We start from the raw sequence: 16,568 nt of genomic DNA on the forward strand, positions 1-16,568 counted from the left end.
TCTAAAAATTACAACAAACTAGTGAATATAACATAAAAGAAGCAGACTCACAGATGTAGGGAACAACTAGTGGTTACCACTAGGGAAAGGCGACAATAAAGGGGTGAGGAGTGAGAAGCACAATCTAGTGGGTGTAAGGCAAGCGCAAAGACACTTTGTAAAGCACAGGGAGTATAGCCGATGTGTTACAATAACTGTAAATGGAAAATGCCAAAGAATGCTCAAACCACTGCACACTTGCACTCATCTCACACGCTAGTAAAGTAGTGCTCAAAATTCTCCAAGCCAGGCTTCAGCAATACGTGAACCGTGAACTTCCAGATGTTCAAGCTGGTTTTAGAAAAGGCAGAGGAACCAGAGATCAAATTGCCAACATCCGCTAGATCATTGAAAAAACAAGAGAGTTCCAGAAAAAACATCTATTTCCTCTTTATTGACTATGCCAAAGCCTTTGACTGTGTGGATCAGAATAAACTGTGGAAAATTCTGAAAGAGATGGAAATACCAGACCACCTGACCTGCCTCCTGAAAAATCTGTATGCAGGTCAGGAAGCAACAGTTAGAACTGGACATGGAACAACAGACTGGTTCCAAATAGGAAAAGGGGTATGTCAAGGTTGTATATTGTCACTCTGCTTATTTAACTTCTATGCAGAGTACATCATGAGAAACGCTGGGCTGGAAGAAGCACAAGCTGGAATCAAGATTGCTAGGAGAAATATCAATAACCTCAGATATGCAGATGACACCTCCCTTATGGCAGAAAGTGAAGAGGAACTAAAGAGCCTCTTGATGAAAGTGCAAGAGGAGAGTGAAAAAGTGGGCTTAAAGCTCAACATTCAGAAAACGAAGATCATGGCATCCAGTCCCATCAGTTCATGGCAAATGGATAGGGAAACAGTGGAAATAGTGTCAGACTTTATTTTGGGGGGCTCCAAAATCACTGCAGATGGTGATTGCAGCCATGAAATTAAAAGACACTTACTCCTTGGAAGGAAAGTTATGACCAACCTAGACAGCATATTCAAAAGCAGAGACATTACTTTGCCAACAAAGGTCCATCTAGTCAAGGCTATGGTTTTTCCTGTGGTCATGTATGGATGTGAGAGTTGGACTATAAAGAAAGCTGAGTACTGAAGAATTGACGCTTTTGAACTGTGGTATTGGAGAAGACTCTTGAGAGTCCCTTGGACTGCAAGGAGATCCAACCAGTCCATCCTAAAGGAGATCAGTCCTGGGTGTTCATTGGAAGGACTGATGTTGAAGCTGAAACTCCAATTCTTTGGCCATCTGGTGCAAAGAGCTGACTCATTGGAAAAGACCCTGATGATGGGAGGGACTGGGGGCAGGAGGAGAAGGGGTCAACAGAGGATGAGATGGCTGGATGGCATCACCAACTCAATGGACATGGGTTTGGGTGGATTCCAAGAGTTGGCATGATGGACAGGGAGGCCTGGCATGCTGCAATTCATGGGGTCACAAAGAGTCAGACATGACTGAGTGGCTGAACTGAACTGAACTGAAATGGAAAATAACCTTTAAAAATTGTAAAAAGTGCAGCTAGGAAGAACTGCAAAGGGATTGGGAGAAGTAGAATGAATAAAAGGAAGAAGTGGAGGACATGTGTAATTGCAGGCAAAATCCCAGCCTGGGACTAATCTAACAGGTGAAAATTCTAAGAGTGGGTTGTCCACATGGGAGGTGAGTGAGCTGGTCTTTCATATTCCTACATCAGTCAATCTCTGCTTAGCAGGAGTAAGAGGGTCAGTGTAAACTTCTGGGCACTTCTGGCTCTCCAGAAGTGGGGGTTTCGTGGCAGTCTTCTGAAGACAGCTGCAGACATGACTTGTTCACAGCCAGCACACATGCAGGCCAGGGAGGGTGGTACACAGATGAAGATAACAGACAGCCGAGAGGCTCTAGCGAAACAGGAACCACAGCTACTACTGTGGCAGACAATGGCTAAAGGGCAATAAAAGCTAAAAAGGATAATAGTCTAGGACCTGCCTGGTGGCCCAGGGGCTAAGACTCCAACCTCCCAATGAAGAGCGCCTGGGTTCCATCCCTGATCAGGGGACTAGATCCCACATGCCACGACTAAGGCCTGGTGCAGCCACAAACATTAAAAAAGAAATGTAAAGTCTGGTGGAAAGGAAAAGTTAAAAGAGGTAATGCTAAATTTAGTGTAAACAGACGACCAAGACCAAAGGAGAAGTGAGATAGGATCTCAACAGTCCAGAACATTCCCATCTCCCCTTTCAACAGCTACAGACACACTCCTGCCCACCCTCTGCCGCACACACACTCCACCTTAGAAGGATTACCAATCCAACAAGCACCCACACTGTATCACCCCATTAAACTTGTTTTATTGGTTTACTTGCATCTCAAGAGGAAACACTTCCTCAGGAGCATAGCAGAAACCCCGGGAGCTGAGTGGTCTCGTGCAAGTTATTCAACCTCTTCATACCTTACGTACATATTTTTAATGTGGATAATAATACCCATAATACAAAGATTTTTGTAGATTAAGTTTTTAAATCTATCAAGAAATGACTAGCACAATGAAGGCATACAACAAGCACTAAATAACTAATAGTTTCTTCCTTCTTTCAAATGAGTCTCCAAACTAGACTTTTTTTCCCCTGAAATTCTTGAGGACAACTGGATTCCTGATGTAGCAGCCCTAACTTATTAAAAAAAAAAAAAAAAAAAAAAAAAACATAAAGCCTGAGGAGCGCAATGTGATATAATCTTGGCAGATCTGACAAAGAGAAGGACTTATAACTTTTCTTTAGTTTCAGTTTCTACAATGAGAAAAAGTTTGCTTTTATAGTGTATTTGAACAAATAGAAGTGACTTACATTTTAAAATATATAAAGCTGATTTCTTGGATGATTGCATATGGTAACTCCTGACATTGTGGACCATTAACATTGTTTTCCACTCGGACAGCAGAATGCAAAGTTTCAGCACATAGGTGTCTAGAAAAGAAGCTTCCTACAGTGTGGAGATGTGAGGTTGCTCTGACAATCTTCTATAGGAATTTGTATTTCCACCTTAGTCAAGTATCTATGTATCCATTAGCAGTGAAGCAATGGTCTCATCCATAAAATCAGTCCTGAGAAAAAAGAAAGAGAAGGCCTGTGACAAGGAGATGAAAAGTAAAAATGTAAAAGACTGGAGGGTGGAAAAGAACAGGAGAAATTATGTGAATGAATGAAAAATAATTATGAAGAATAATTACTGGCAAAGTAGTCAATAAAAAGATATATAATTCAACTGACTACTCATAATTTGTAATCTCAGAATCAGTCTGCCAGGATGGATAAATGGACGGATGGAGAAATAGGCATAGATATTAAAGACATAACCATTGATTAATAGCTGTTGAAATGAATTATTAAGGGGGAACATATTCCAAATTTCTAAATGGTTATGCACTACAGTTCCCAGATGGAGGCTTTATTTTTCCATGTGTCTTTGTCATTTTCCTTCTCTGTATGACCACCTGGCACCCTTTTGTTCCCCAGCCTGGCCCCATAAGAATGCCAGTTGCTTGGCAACTGATCCATCCACTCGAGTGTCTCAAGGAAATAACCCCTACTCCTAGGATGGTGCATGATCCAAGTTATTATAGTAAGCTCTAGTGTTTACACCTAAGCCTGAAGAGATAATCCTTGTTCACAGTATTCCCACTTCAGTCTATGAAAACCCATGTACGAACCAAAAAAGGTAAATGAGAGCTACATGACCTGCTCTTTCTTTCAAGAACTATTAATTTGATGATATATGAACAGGTGCTGGGGCAAGTTGATTGAATGCTAAACTATTTCTTGGTCAAATAAAACCAGAAAAATGTCTGACTGTTTACAGGCAACCAACATCACAACAGTGTTCAGGTGTTTTCAGTATAGTCATTCATAGAAACCATTTAATCCATAAAATGTGGTTGAAATGCTGTCTTTTTTGCTTGGACTCTTCAGTTTTTCCAACCTAAATCTTACAGACACAAACATATATACCTACCGCACTAGCTGAAGCGGCTACTTTTTCAACTTTTAGAGAGAACAGCAAAGCACAGAGAGGAAAGTGGTAGGTTAGCATCTGCTTCAAAGGTTTGAAAGCTCATAGAGCTAGAGACAGAGGACTTCTTTTCATGAGCTACAGGCATAGAAAATGGAAATCGTCCGTTAGTTTATAAGGACACATTTATTAGTCCAAAGTACATAAATCTGCAGAGCAAGACTCAAGAGGATGCCTTACAATGCCTCTGTCCCATTACAAAACAAATTATGTGGTTTTTTTTTACTATCCAGGAAGGAGAGCTCCCACACTCAGCACAAAGGCCAGGCTCACCTCATTATATCCATTACAATTAAAACATTGTCTATAAACTTCTTCTTTCCCTTAAGATCCATGTTACTAGGTGTAGGAACTCTTTATAAGATAATTATTCTCTTTCTCCCCAAAATTGAAGCATTAAGGTGCTCATATATGGAGCTTGCTTACAGTAAAACACATATATCTTTATTATTTATTAGTATTTTTTTAAAAAAGCATGAGGAATTAAGTGAATAAAGTTTTACAAAAGCTTTTCCAAAACTCATAGACGGACAGAAGTATAGGGTCTCTTGGAGGCACTCTCCAGAACTGATGTGGTGAAGTTCTATTTTGGGAGGAGTAATTGTTTTATTTTTATTATCTTTTTGACTAATATGCAATAATGACGTTCCCCCTTATATTCTGTAGTGAATGATACGATCCCAGTTCACCCAGAATCTAACAACAGAATCAGGACATTTTACTCTGAATTAAGAATACCAAAAATATGTCAACCAAAATGAAAATAATCAGATTATTTTTTTTTCAAATAACACATTGGTAAAATTTTGAAGGGGCATGCCCAATATAGCCAAGAAACCAGAATGATTAGCATTTCCACATAATATTAATATAAGTATAATTTGATGTAAACTTTTTGAAGGAAATTTGTTAATACACATCAATTTTTTTCAATATGAACATATTTTAATTTACAAATTCTTTCTAGAAGTTTACACTTAGCTAAATTGGGTACTAAGAAAAAGCTTCAAAGATGTCCACACAAAGTACAATAAAAGATGAAAAAACTATTAAGTTCAACAATTGAAGATCCATTCAGGAATTCATTCAATAATTTTTTTGTATGTAAACTGTACTTCTTGGGATACAGGAATAAATTAATAAGTTATTTGCTTCCATGGAGCTTACATACAATGAGAATTGTATGAAACAATTAAAATGATATGTAATTTATATAGAAAACTGGAGCAGTTGATGCAACTGCTATGGGGTGGAACAGAGGATTCGGGGGTGTGAATCCGAAGATTGTAACCTGAGGCAGTGAGTGAAGAGCACTGGTGAATTTCTATGACAGAAAATATTGATGCTGTGTGCCCAGGAGAGGGGGGTCATGAAAACCCCAGACAAGTCTTTGGTGAGGTGTGGGGAATCTAAAGAAAGAAGAAATGTGTGCCTAACTTCCCAGGGAAGCTGGGGAAACAAATTCCATAAGGAGCGTCATAAACAAAAGTGCAAAGGAGCCCATGAGAGGTTAGCGGGTGCCGATGGGGCACAGAAGAAGGTCTCAGACGGAAGTCGACTCCCGACTAGGGTCATGGTGCAGCTGAGACCCCACCCCCACCCCAGGTAGTCAACAGAAGAATAAAGATAGAGAGGAGGACACTTGGACCATGCTTGCCCCTGGAATGCCTGAACATCACGGAGCTCATGCCCATCTGAGTCTCTGGGATTTCCCAAGGAGGTGGCATCATGACACTGACGTCTAGGTAGCCCGCTGCCTTGGGTGTGTCCTCATGACACTGTCCCACTGATCTTCTGCCCTTGCCCCATCCAATCCAGTCTCAGGGGCAGGGAGCAGTTCTCAGCTGTCCATATGCTGCTGATGAGCCAATGGTTTTTATTCTGTTTGCTTTTTTTTTTTTTTGGCTGCACTGCAAGGCATGAGGGATCTTTCCCGGTCAGGGATTGAACCCCTCCACCCCCCATAGTCGAAGCAGGGCAGTCTTAACCACTGGCCCATCAAGGAAGTCCCAGGCAGTGTTTTATTAGGAGGAAACTACCATGACTCAATACCTGAAAAACAGAAACACAGACTGTTTCATACTAGGAAATGGTCAATATCCTCAACACTAACTAAAAGGCGTTTCTGCTTCTTGAGGATTTTCCCAACGTCTTCAGTACACAGAACATCTATGGTGAGAAGGAGAACATGTAGTCTATAATAAGGTAACTCCTTCTAAAGACACCCTCATGTTTTTGGCTCTAGCTAAATCCTCACTTAGTATGAGGTAAGACCTTGCCCCAAGGTCAGATGTGTCTCCACTTACATATTAGAAAAGTCAGATTTGGGTGGGGTTTTTTTGGTTTTTGTTTTTTTCAGTAAATCACTAGTAGAGTTAGTAACAGAGTCCCTGTTTCTGCAGAAACCTCTGCAAAGATAACACCAGAATGACCCAGGTCTGTCCTTAGCAATCAGGCTCACCGGTCCTTCACAACAGATCCTCAGGAGTTTTTGGAAAGGAAAGGTAAATGGAGCCTGCTGGAATGCCATCTTGAAAACAGCCTTACAGCAATAAAAAGCCTCAGAGGTTATGCCAAGAACAGGCAATTAGTCACTAAACACAATTAATCACAGTTTTGAAAGTCACAGACCCCAATTCCCTCACCCAACAGTCAAAGGCTTGGCTTTCCCAACCTTCTAAAAGAAAATGTGAAATTTTCTCAAAAACTCAGTTTCATTTCTGAGTTGATTAAAATTTCATCATCAAAAATACAAAAGGATGAACGCTAGAACAGTATAAATGAGTTGTACCTCTTCCAATAACCCAGATTCTATATTCACTCACCAGGCATTTACAACTAATAATTTTGTGCCAGATGATGCCTTTAGAAGAAAATAGATGATTATATAACCATGAAACCCTTTTCTTCAACCTAGTATAACATGTTCAACCACTTTAAGTTTATTTGGGGTGGGCTGGGGATATTTTCTTGGATTGATATTTGTTTCTGTATATAATGTTCTCTAAGCAGAACTTCCCATATATTTATTTCTGAGGTCCTGAAAAAATAGAAAATAAGATTTGGAAAGGGTATCACAGGATACAGCTCTCAGGAATCCAAAAATCACTTTGTCCATGTGTAGCAGAATTTTTATAAGTGTTCGGTCATACAGTCTGGGAGTTATAAGATTATGTAAACACAATACAACCCTCTGAGAGTTATCTGCTGTTGTGTGGTCTTCATTACAGCTGTAATAAGTTACATGTAGGTATTTTTTGTTTGTTTGTTGATTTGTTCTTTTCTATCTCAGCTCTAACTTTTCATTTAGAGCCAAATAAGGACATCAAATTAAAACATGAACTGAAAAGACAGATCAGGCAGGAAATTCCAAAGTTAAGTTTCTCATTGTAATTTTAACTTTGCCATGATAGACAGTTTCTGTACTTACTCACATCTTGCACGTATATATATATATACAGCTTTACATAAAGAGTCAGATTCTGACCTCAGTCACACTTGTTTTATTTTTACTGAAAATGTAAGAGGGAGCAATGAAGAATCAAAGAAGGGCCAGAGGTCAGTAGACTGGAAAGCAAATGCTAAAGAAGAAGGTTATGGGAGGCAGGCAAATATGGGAGATTGAAAAAGAAATACAAGGCACAGATGGAACTGTGTTAGTAGATGCACAATGGCATTTCAAGATTTCTTAATATGCATGTCTTCACATAGTTCTTTTCAAATACCTGTTAAACAACAATTTAAACCACATTAATTTTTTGTTTTTTTATTTAGAGAGAGCTTGAGCGTTTGGTTCCCTTTGATTTCACCTCTTGCTTTATAAATCTTCCGACCAGTCATTAACTGCTTGTAAAGCCCTGGCACCTCATATATTGTCACTTAATTATGTTATGCTACAGTGGGCTTCCTAGGAGGCAAAAATTCTACACAAAAACACTTATAAAGAAAGCCAGGGCAGACAGCCTGACTAAGCCCGTAAGAATAAAAATTGTTGCTGACAAGGGAATAGAATCGACAACTAAAGCTTTCTGAACCAAAGGGGAAAATGAATAGCCAAGACATTTGAATTGTTGAAGGAAAGGATGCTTCAGATCTAGGCGAGGGGGAGGAACAGAGCATAAAACTGGAAATAGGAGATTAACCACTAAGCCTGCTCAGAATGAATCATAAAGAGAGAAAAGGGATTATTAGCCCAAAGGATCTAGGCAGGAAGGGCCCAGGGCAAAGTCTCCTGATGTATCTTGCTTTCAAATCTAAGATGTTAAAAACTGTACCCTGTTGGAAGAAGGGTTTCTTTGCTGTGAGCCTGCCCAAGACATGAGAGAATAAAAAGGACTGGAGAAAAAAAACAGATTCAAATTGCAGGGCACAATTAAAAAAATAATAACTATAAGCATCTCCAGGATAATACTCAATGATGGTGAGGATGTGGTAAAATTAGCACCCACATATTACTGGGGGCAGCATCAGTTGGGACAATCCTTTTGAAAAATAAATAATATATATCAAGAATCATAAAACTACTACTAGCTTTAACAGAGAATTTCCTTTCTTGGTCATGTATATTAAAGAAATACCTTAGGATTAGAAAAATCTCTATTCATAGAAATAGTTAACACAATACTATAAATAAAGTTCAAAATGGAAACATTAAATATGCAATAATAAAAGACAATTTAAGTGTAATTTATTGTATATATACTCAATGGAAAAAAGTGATCATAAAATCATGGTTATTAAAGTATATAGAATGATGAAGTACTTATGAAGTAAGTATGAAATACTCCTTACCCCCAACCCCAAATTGTTGAACTTTAATCAAGTTTTTAGACAAGATTTCCAATTTACAGGAAATACCCAGCTGAGAAGGCAAACTGTCCATAAGCAGGTAGTTCAAAATTACTGACAACTGACCCAGTTTCTTCAGTAATTCAGTGATCTGGGGGTAGGCAGGTGGTGGTGGTTTAGCTGCTAAGTCGTGTTCAACTCTTGCAACCCCATGCACTGTAACCCACTAGACTCCTCTGTCCACGAGATTTTTCAGGCAAAAATACTGGGTGGGTTGCCATTTCCTTCTCCAAAGGATCTTTCTTACTCAGGAATTGAAACCGGGTCTCCTGCATTGCAGGTGGATTCTTTACTCACTGAGCTACCAGGGAAGTCTTTGAGTGTAAGCAGAGTAGAGGTTATTCTTCCAGAGCCTGCTGTCCAACAGGGCTTTCTGCAAAGATGGCAATGTTCTTATAGAGTAATCACTAGATATGCATGACTGTTGAGCACTGAAAGGTGGCCAGAGTGACTTACAATCTGAATTTCTTAACATCATTTAAATTTAAATAGCCATTTGTGGTTGGTGGCTACCATGTTAGATGACACAGCTTTAGATTTAAAAATTTAAGAAACACTCAACCATATGCAATGTATGGATTTTGTTAGATCCTGAAGCCAACAAACCAATTTAGAATGACCTGAGTATTTGGGGAAAATCTGAATATGGCCTGTATTAGATGTTAGTTTTGTTAATTTTGATAAAGTTGTTGTGGTTACATGAAAAATTTTTTATTTTAGAGATCCATGTTGAAATGTTTATGGACAGAATGGCAAAATATCAGTGTCTGGGATTTGTTTTAAAATGCTTCCACCTGAGAGAAAGAGAAAATAGAAATGAAACAAGTGTGACAAAAGCAGATAATTATTTAATCTGGATGAGAGGTGTGCAGGGTTCATTATACATTCCTCTTTAGTGTGAGTGTACATGTGTGTGTGTGTATGCTTGAAATACCTTCAAAACAACAATTTCTAAAATAAATAATATTGAAGTGAAAATAAATAAGTGAAAAGACAAAATACAAACTTGCCCATCTGGTTGATACTGACTAGCAAGTAATCAATTAAGATGTTAAGATTTACAAATGATTTTATGTCTATTTCAGTGAAGAGGTAGAATACAGTCAACATGTTAGGAAATGCTTATAGAAATATTTTGATCATGTATAAGTAAAGTCCATTAAGTATGGCAGGAAAAAAATTAAGAATCACTGTTACTAACACATATACATACCCACACACGCCCATACACACAAGAGACTGGATGGAAATACACCATATAGTTTATTCCATAGCAGTGGAATATTTTGTTCATGTGATTGAACTGAGTAAAGCACAGACAAATTTTTGTAATGTGGTTCTGTAAACTTTTAAATGAGATTAAAGCCACATTTAAAATAAACCTTTTAAAAAATGAGATCTATGGTTTGCTACATGGAATTTTTTTTTTTTGCTACATGGAATTATTAATAGCCTCAAAAACTATTTCTGCCAAAAGTCAAATCCATGCCTCCACACTACACTGTCTTTTTAAGTGTTTTCAGTGGCATGTAAACAGAATAAAATAAAGACATTCACAAAATTTGCAAATGTACTGTGAAGAGAAAAATTAATGTCACGTTATGAGAAAGGGGCAATTTATTCTACCTTAGAAGTGAAATAAATTCCTGCCTTCTTCTGAATTCAAAGGCAATATTTAGGATTATTTAATAATTAACAAATAGTCATTTTAATATCTGAATTTATATAACACACAATATATTTAATATAGTCCAATACTGTTTTAAGCACTTCACTTACAACAAATCTCACAACAACCCTTTGCAATATGGGATTTCACTAGTCTCATTTTGAAGTCAGAGACACAAAATTTTAAAGTCACAGAGAAGTTAAGTAAATCTAAGACCACATAGCAAGTAACTAGTAGAGCCAAGATTTAAACCCAGGAATTCTGCCGCTGCAGGAGTCCATCCTTTTAAACACTGTGCCATGCTAGCTCAGGTGATAGCTCTATTGCCTTTGTTCATTTAAAAGCAGAATTAAATATCTTTGTTTCTCACTGTAACACACACCACCTCACCCCTTTCCTGTAGGCCAGGGAGCTAAGGAACTTCTGGCATCTTGTGAAAAGAAAAGGTGACTGAGCCAAAGAGACATTAGCTTGCTATTATCCAGCTTCCATCTAAATCAAATTCCCACTGAGCCCTTGGAACTAAACTTCCCCTTCATGGGTGATGAGTCATCCTCCTAATTTCACTCTTGATTAGCCCAAGCTGTCCTTGATGGCAGGTCAGTTCAGGTGATGCCATACTGCAGACCAGTTTCTTGAATATGCTATTACAGTGGTTTGTTCAGAAATGAAGTGCTCATTTTAAACCTGGTCATGAAATAGTTGTTTTGTATGTGGTGATTTTTTTGTTGCTGTTGTCTCAGTCCCTAAGTCATGTCCAACTCTTTTGTGACCCTGTAGACTGTAGCCCACCAGGCTCCTCTGTCCATGGGATTTCCCAGGCAAGAATACTGGAATGGGTTGCCATTTCCTTCTCCAGGGGACTCAGGGATCAAAACCACATCTTCTGCATTGGCAGGCAGATTCTTTACCAGTGAGCCACCTGGGAAACCCTGGTAATTTCATAAGAACACCTTAATTCAACCCACTGAGAAGAAAAGGTTTTTGGCTGAGTTAATTTTCTCAACTGAAATTTGGTCCTTGGGAGAGACCCAGTTTTTTTAGGTACATCTTTCTAAAGGCAGTGTTATTAGACTGCCTTATTAGACAAAATATGTGGAATATAACATAATCTTGTCTTATTAACAACACGTGCAGAATTGAATCTATTACCAATTATTGGATTGGAGAGACACGTGGGTTATTCCAGCCCTTTCTAGAACAGTCTTGGGAAGCTATGTTTTAGAGTTCCCACACTTGTCCCTTCTGACAGCTTCCTCGTGTCCTCAACAGAGATTATCAGTTGACATTCCTACTGTCCTTTCTCTAGCAATCATCCCACACCTCCTAATTTCCAGCTTCTAATTTGCTGTCATTTGGGAAATCATATAACTATGAATTTGTGAATGTATGAATCAAAGAATTTATGAATGTGTTTATATATATCCCTTTCTACAAAGGATTTGTGGCTTTGCATAACTTGGGGGTGTGAAAAAGATAATGACTGTTGAATGAATTTGAACAAAAGGAAAATAAGAATAGGCAAATAATAAAGTTAAGAGTCATGCACTCACAGACTGCATACTCTGCTGCCCTTTAATGGCTGGCACTAGGTAGCAAGTAGACCTCTAAGCTTCCTGGAAGCCAAAGTGAGGATGGAAATGTGATCAGTTAGTTACAGGTTCACAAAGATCAGAAAGTAAAAACAAGCCAGCCATTAAAAAAAAAAAAATACTACCACTCTTGACATGAAGACCAAAGACACTTTCTTCCATGGTGTTGATAATAAGGATGATGTAAGACAACAGATAATGTCTTCAATGGTGCTCTGAAAATCACTGGTGTAATATATTTTGAATAGTATTTCTTTTCAAAGTCCCTTGAAAGTGAAAGTTGCTCAGCTGTGTCTGACTCTTTTCAACCCCATAGACTGACTATACAGTCCATGGAACTCTCCAGGCCAGAATACTGGAGTGGGTAGCCTTTCCCTTCTCCAGGGGATCTTCCCAACCCAGGGATCGAACCCAGTCTCCCACACTGCAGGCAGATTCTTTACCAGCTGAGCCACAAGAGAAGCCCAAAATTCCCTTAATATAAGCCAAAAGCAAATACCCAAGACAAAACATGTCAAGTAACAGTGAAAGCAATTGCACTGACAACTATGAGATTCTCAGTAAGGAACATGCACAAATTTGTATATGTGAGCTTTACAATAACTATTTACCTCAATCAAAGGTTGCTGGCACCCACTTCTTAATTGATGGCCATACTGCAGGTATGCAGGTTTATAAACATGTATACATTTCTATGGGGAAATTATTTCTTTTAGGTACTATCTCGTTAGAAACCATTAAATACCCCCAGCCATTAGATTTAGTTAATTCTCAGTTCCAGCCTTGCTGCTATCTTCATTCTATGAAAAGGGACAAACAGTTCTTATTATTTGAGCTCTCTTTATAATCGTCAGCTTCCAAACCGTCAATAAAAAGATAAGATTGCCAGATTTTCAAAGAGAATTTCTAAATGTGTAAATTAGCAAGGTGAATGGAATAAAGACATACTCTCGCACACTAACTAAAAAGACAGTCTTTCATTTTGAGTCCTTCTCTGAAGTGAATTTAATCAAAGTTTATTCAGTGAATTTCAAAGCAAATCCACCAGCCCACTTTACTTTTCCATTTAGGTCCCTAACAACAGGATTTGAAGACTGTTCCTTACTTTTAATTCTTTACTTGTGCGGTGCCTACTGTATGTAGAGAATGTTTGCCAGTTTGGATTCTCCGAACAACACAATGAATTCCCCATACCATGCTACCACACAATTGCTCAGCTATCAAGTAAAGCTTTTTTATCCTGCTGAGTTCAAAGTTCAAAATTTATTTCTTAGCTTAATGCAAGGCTAGTGCAAGTGTGTTTAATATATTCATTCTAAATGCCATCAGAGGACGGTGGTGTCAACATTTTGGCTTTGTTTGGACAGCTTTTGTGCAAGTGCAAACACTGAGTGTATGAAATCTAATGAGATTAGGCGCTTACTGCAAAATTAAAGGCAGGCGACTAGACTTCAAAGATTATTACCGCAGCACAAATCCCCTTGCTCTATTTCTTGGGCCATTTCAGTGAACTAAAGTTTGAGAATCACCTTTACTGAAAGATTTTCTTCATAGCAACCCTTTAATGGAATACTTGATATTAAATACTTCCTAAAGAGTACATGATTTTTTTTTAACATTTTTTTTAACCATCAGTAAAAAGCACTATAGTTAAGGAGGGTGAAATTAAATCAAGACAAGTAAGAATGAACCAAAAGCTTTATTACAGACCCAGAATTAAACATGATTCCTTAAAAAGCTGTGGATTCTCAGTGTGGTTTGGTTTTGATTTAACAAAAATAAAGAAAACAACAGAAGAACTTTGACCCCATCACATGATAATGAATCTTCTCAGTTTTTTTTTTTTTTTCAGCATAATTAACTTTTAATAAGAGCTTACTACATCCCAGGCACTGTTCTAAGTCATCTATATGTATTAAGTTCCTTTCAACAACTATCTTATGAGACTATTAATATTATTAGTCCAAATTTACAGCTGAGAAAATCGAAGCTTACTGAAATTTAACAGCAGTTTATTAAACTAAAATAACAGACCCAGGGTAGAGTAGGAGTTACATGATGAAAAATTGTGCATGAAAGAACCTTGTATCTAATCACAAATATTTTTTTAAGTTCAAACAAGAGATACAAAAGACCTCCAGAGAAGTCATGATAAACAAACACCACATGCATGCTTCATGCTAAGTCACTTCACTTCAGTTCAGTCGCTCAGTCGTGTCCGACTCTTTGCCACCCCATGAATCGCAGCACGCTAGGCCTCCCTGTCCATCACCAACTCCCAGAGTTCACTCAGACTCACGTCCATCGAGTCGGTAATGCCATCCAGCCATCTCATCCTCTGTCGTCCCCTTCTCCTCCTGCCCCCAATCCCTCCCAGCATCAGAGTCTTTTCCAATGAGTCAACTCTTCACATGAGATCACTTCAGTCCAATTCTGTGCAACCCTATGAACCGGAACCTGCCAGGTTTCTCCGTCCATGGGATTCTCCAGACAAGAATACTGGAGTAGGTTGTCATGCCCTCTACTTCCCAGGGGATCTTCCCAACCAAGGGATCAAACCTGGAACTCTCACGTCTCCTGCATTGGCAGGCAAACTCTTTACCACTAGAGCCATCTGGGAAGCCCAAACAAACCCTTATTACCTAAGAATCAGTGCTCCTAGGGACAGATCAGATTATACAAAGGGATATGCAAGCTTTCTATGGCACTCCAGGGATAACATGGTTAGGAAGAAAATATAAGAGAATAGCTATAAAGGGAAATGGAGGAGAAACAAGAGAGGCAGAGAAAAGAGGGTGTAGCTACTCTTGTCTCCAACATAACTAACCTGGCAACCAACTGTCCAGAGCTGGAGTAAGAGGCTGGCTGGAGAAAATGAAGGTTTGGAGAAAGCAATAACTTCAGTCTGGGGACGTAACTATTGTGTGTGTGTGTTCAGTGGCTTCAGTCGTGTCTGATTTTTTGCAACCCCATGCAAAGGAGCCCGCCACGCTCCTCTGTTCATGGGATTCTTCAGGCAGGAATACTGGAGTGAGTTGCCATGCCCTCCTCCAGAGGATCTTCCTGACCCAGGGATTGAACCTGCATCTCCTGCACTACAGGTGGATTCTTTACCCGCTGAGCCACCTGGGAAGCCTAGGGATATAACTATTAGGTTGATGCATATGAAATAGTTATTTGACCATTTTTTTATCTACTTTGGTTGCATCATTGCAACCAAAAGTTTTGAGATATCCAAAATAACACCATTATTCTGATAATGGTGTGTTTCTTTGGACTTGTGTCTGTTACAGTAAGAGCTGTACTTACAAGTCACCTAGGCATGGTAGAAAACTTGAAGACACATCAGAGGTTGCATTTCATAGGGCTGCCAGGGATCCTCATGGTGAGAAGAGAGAAAGAAATCAGTAACATGTGAGGATAAATAAGAAACTCAGCTACCACCAGTGTTGGCTCAGATGAGATTAATATTTTGAAAGACAAAATCAGAACCAAAAAAACACTTTGGGTACAGACAAAAGATGGCCATGCTACAAGGGATTCCTGCCAAATGGCAGATAGTAAGGGCTGGGTGTGTGGAGGGTGAACAGTAAAGAAATGTATCAGTACAAAATATATATATGCATTCCATGAGCTTACTCTTGAGAGAGAAATAAAGATGTCTTTTTCTTTCTTAATGAGATGGCATTATATATTTAAAACATGAGAAGACTACTTGGTACTTACTTGAAGACAAAAGAGACGTGGGTATTTTTAACAGCAAGAAGAAGAAAATATAGGTAACAGAATTGAGACAGTACTCAGGATAAAAGGGAAAATTCTCAGTATTTATTTACATAACCCCCAACTAATGAGAAATCACAGCCCTAGAATGGGTGGAAATACTGGTTGATGAACAAAGATGCCACAGAAGATATTTCTGCTCTCTGTAACTCTGTGGTAGAGAACCTTTAAGAAAAAAATTTGATGTAAGTTTTCAGTAAGAAAAATCTGCCCTTATCCCCAGACAATCATGTTCTCAGAAATATTATAAACATTAAAGTCCACTAGAGAATCTTGCTCTTATGTGCATGTTAAAAAAAAAAAGGCAGACTGTTCCAACAGGAGTAGGAAGCAAGGCAGCTGATGGTCTTAGCAGTTTTCCTGAATGTAGTGGAATTAACCTCTCTTAGAGGGAGACCAGGAGTTTAAGAAATCATTGGAAGTTGCAAAAATAAAGTGAAGTTGCTGGGAAACAAACTCATAAATAGAAATGATGTGCCAGTAACAGGAGAGCAAAATATATCACAAAAAATATATTTTCTGTGTCACAAAAAATAGACACAGAGCAAGATATATCACCAAACTTGACTTCTACCATTTTTTAACCCCCA

This window comes from Bos indicus, chromosome 17 (assembly GCF_029378745.1).
Source record: "Bos indicus isolate NIAB-ARS_2022 breed Sahiwal x Tharparkar chromosome 17, NIAB-ARS_B.indTharparkar_mat_pri_1.0, whole genome shotgun sequence".
NCBI lineage: Eukaryota > Metazoa > Chordata > Mammalia > Artiodactyla > Bovidae > Bos > Bos indicus.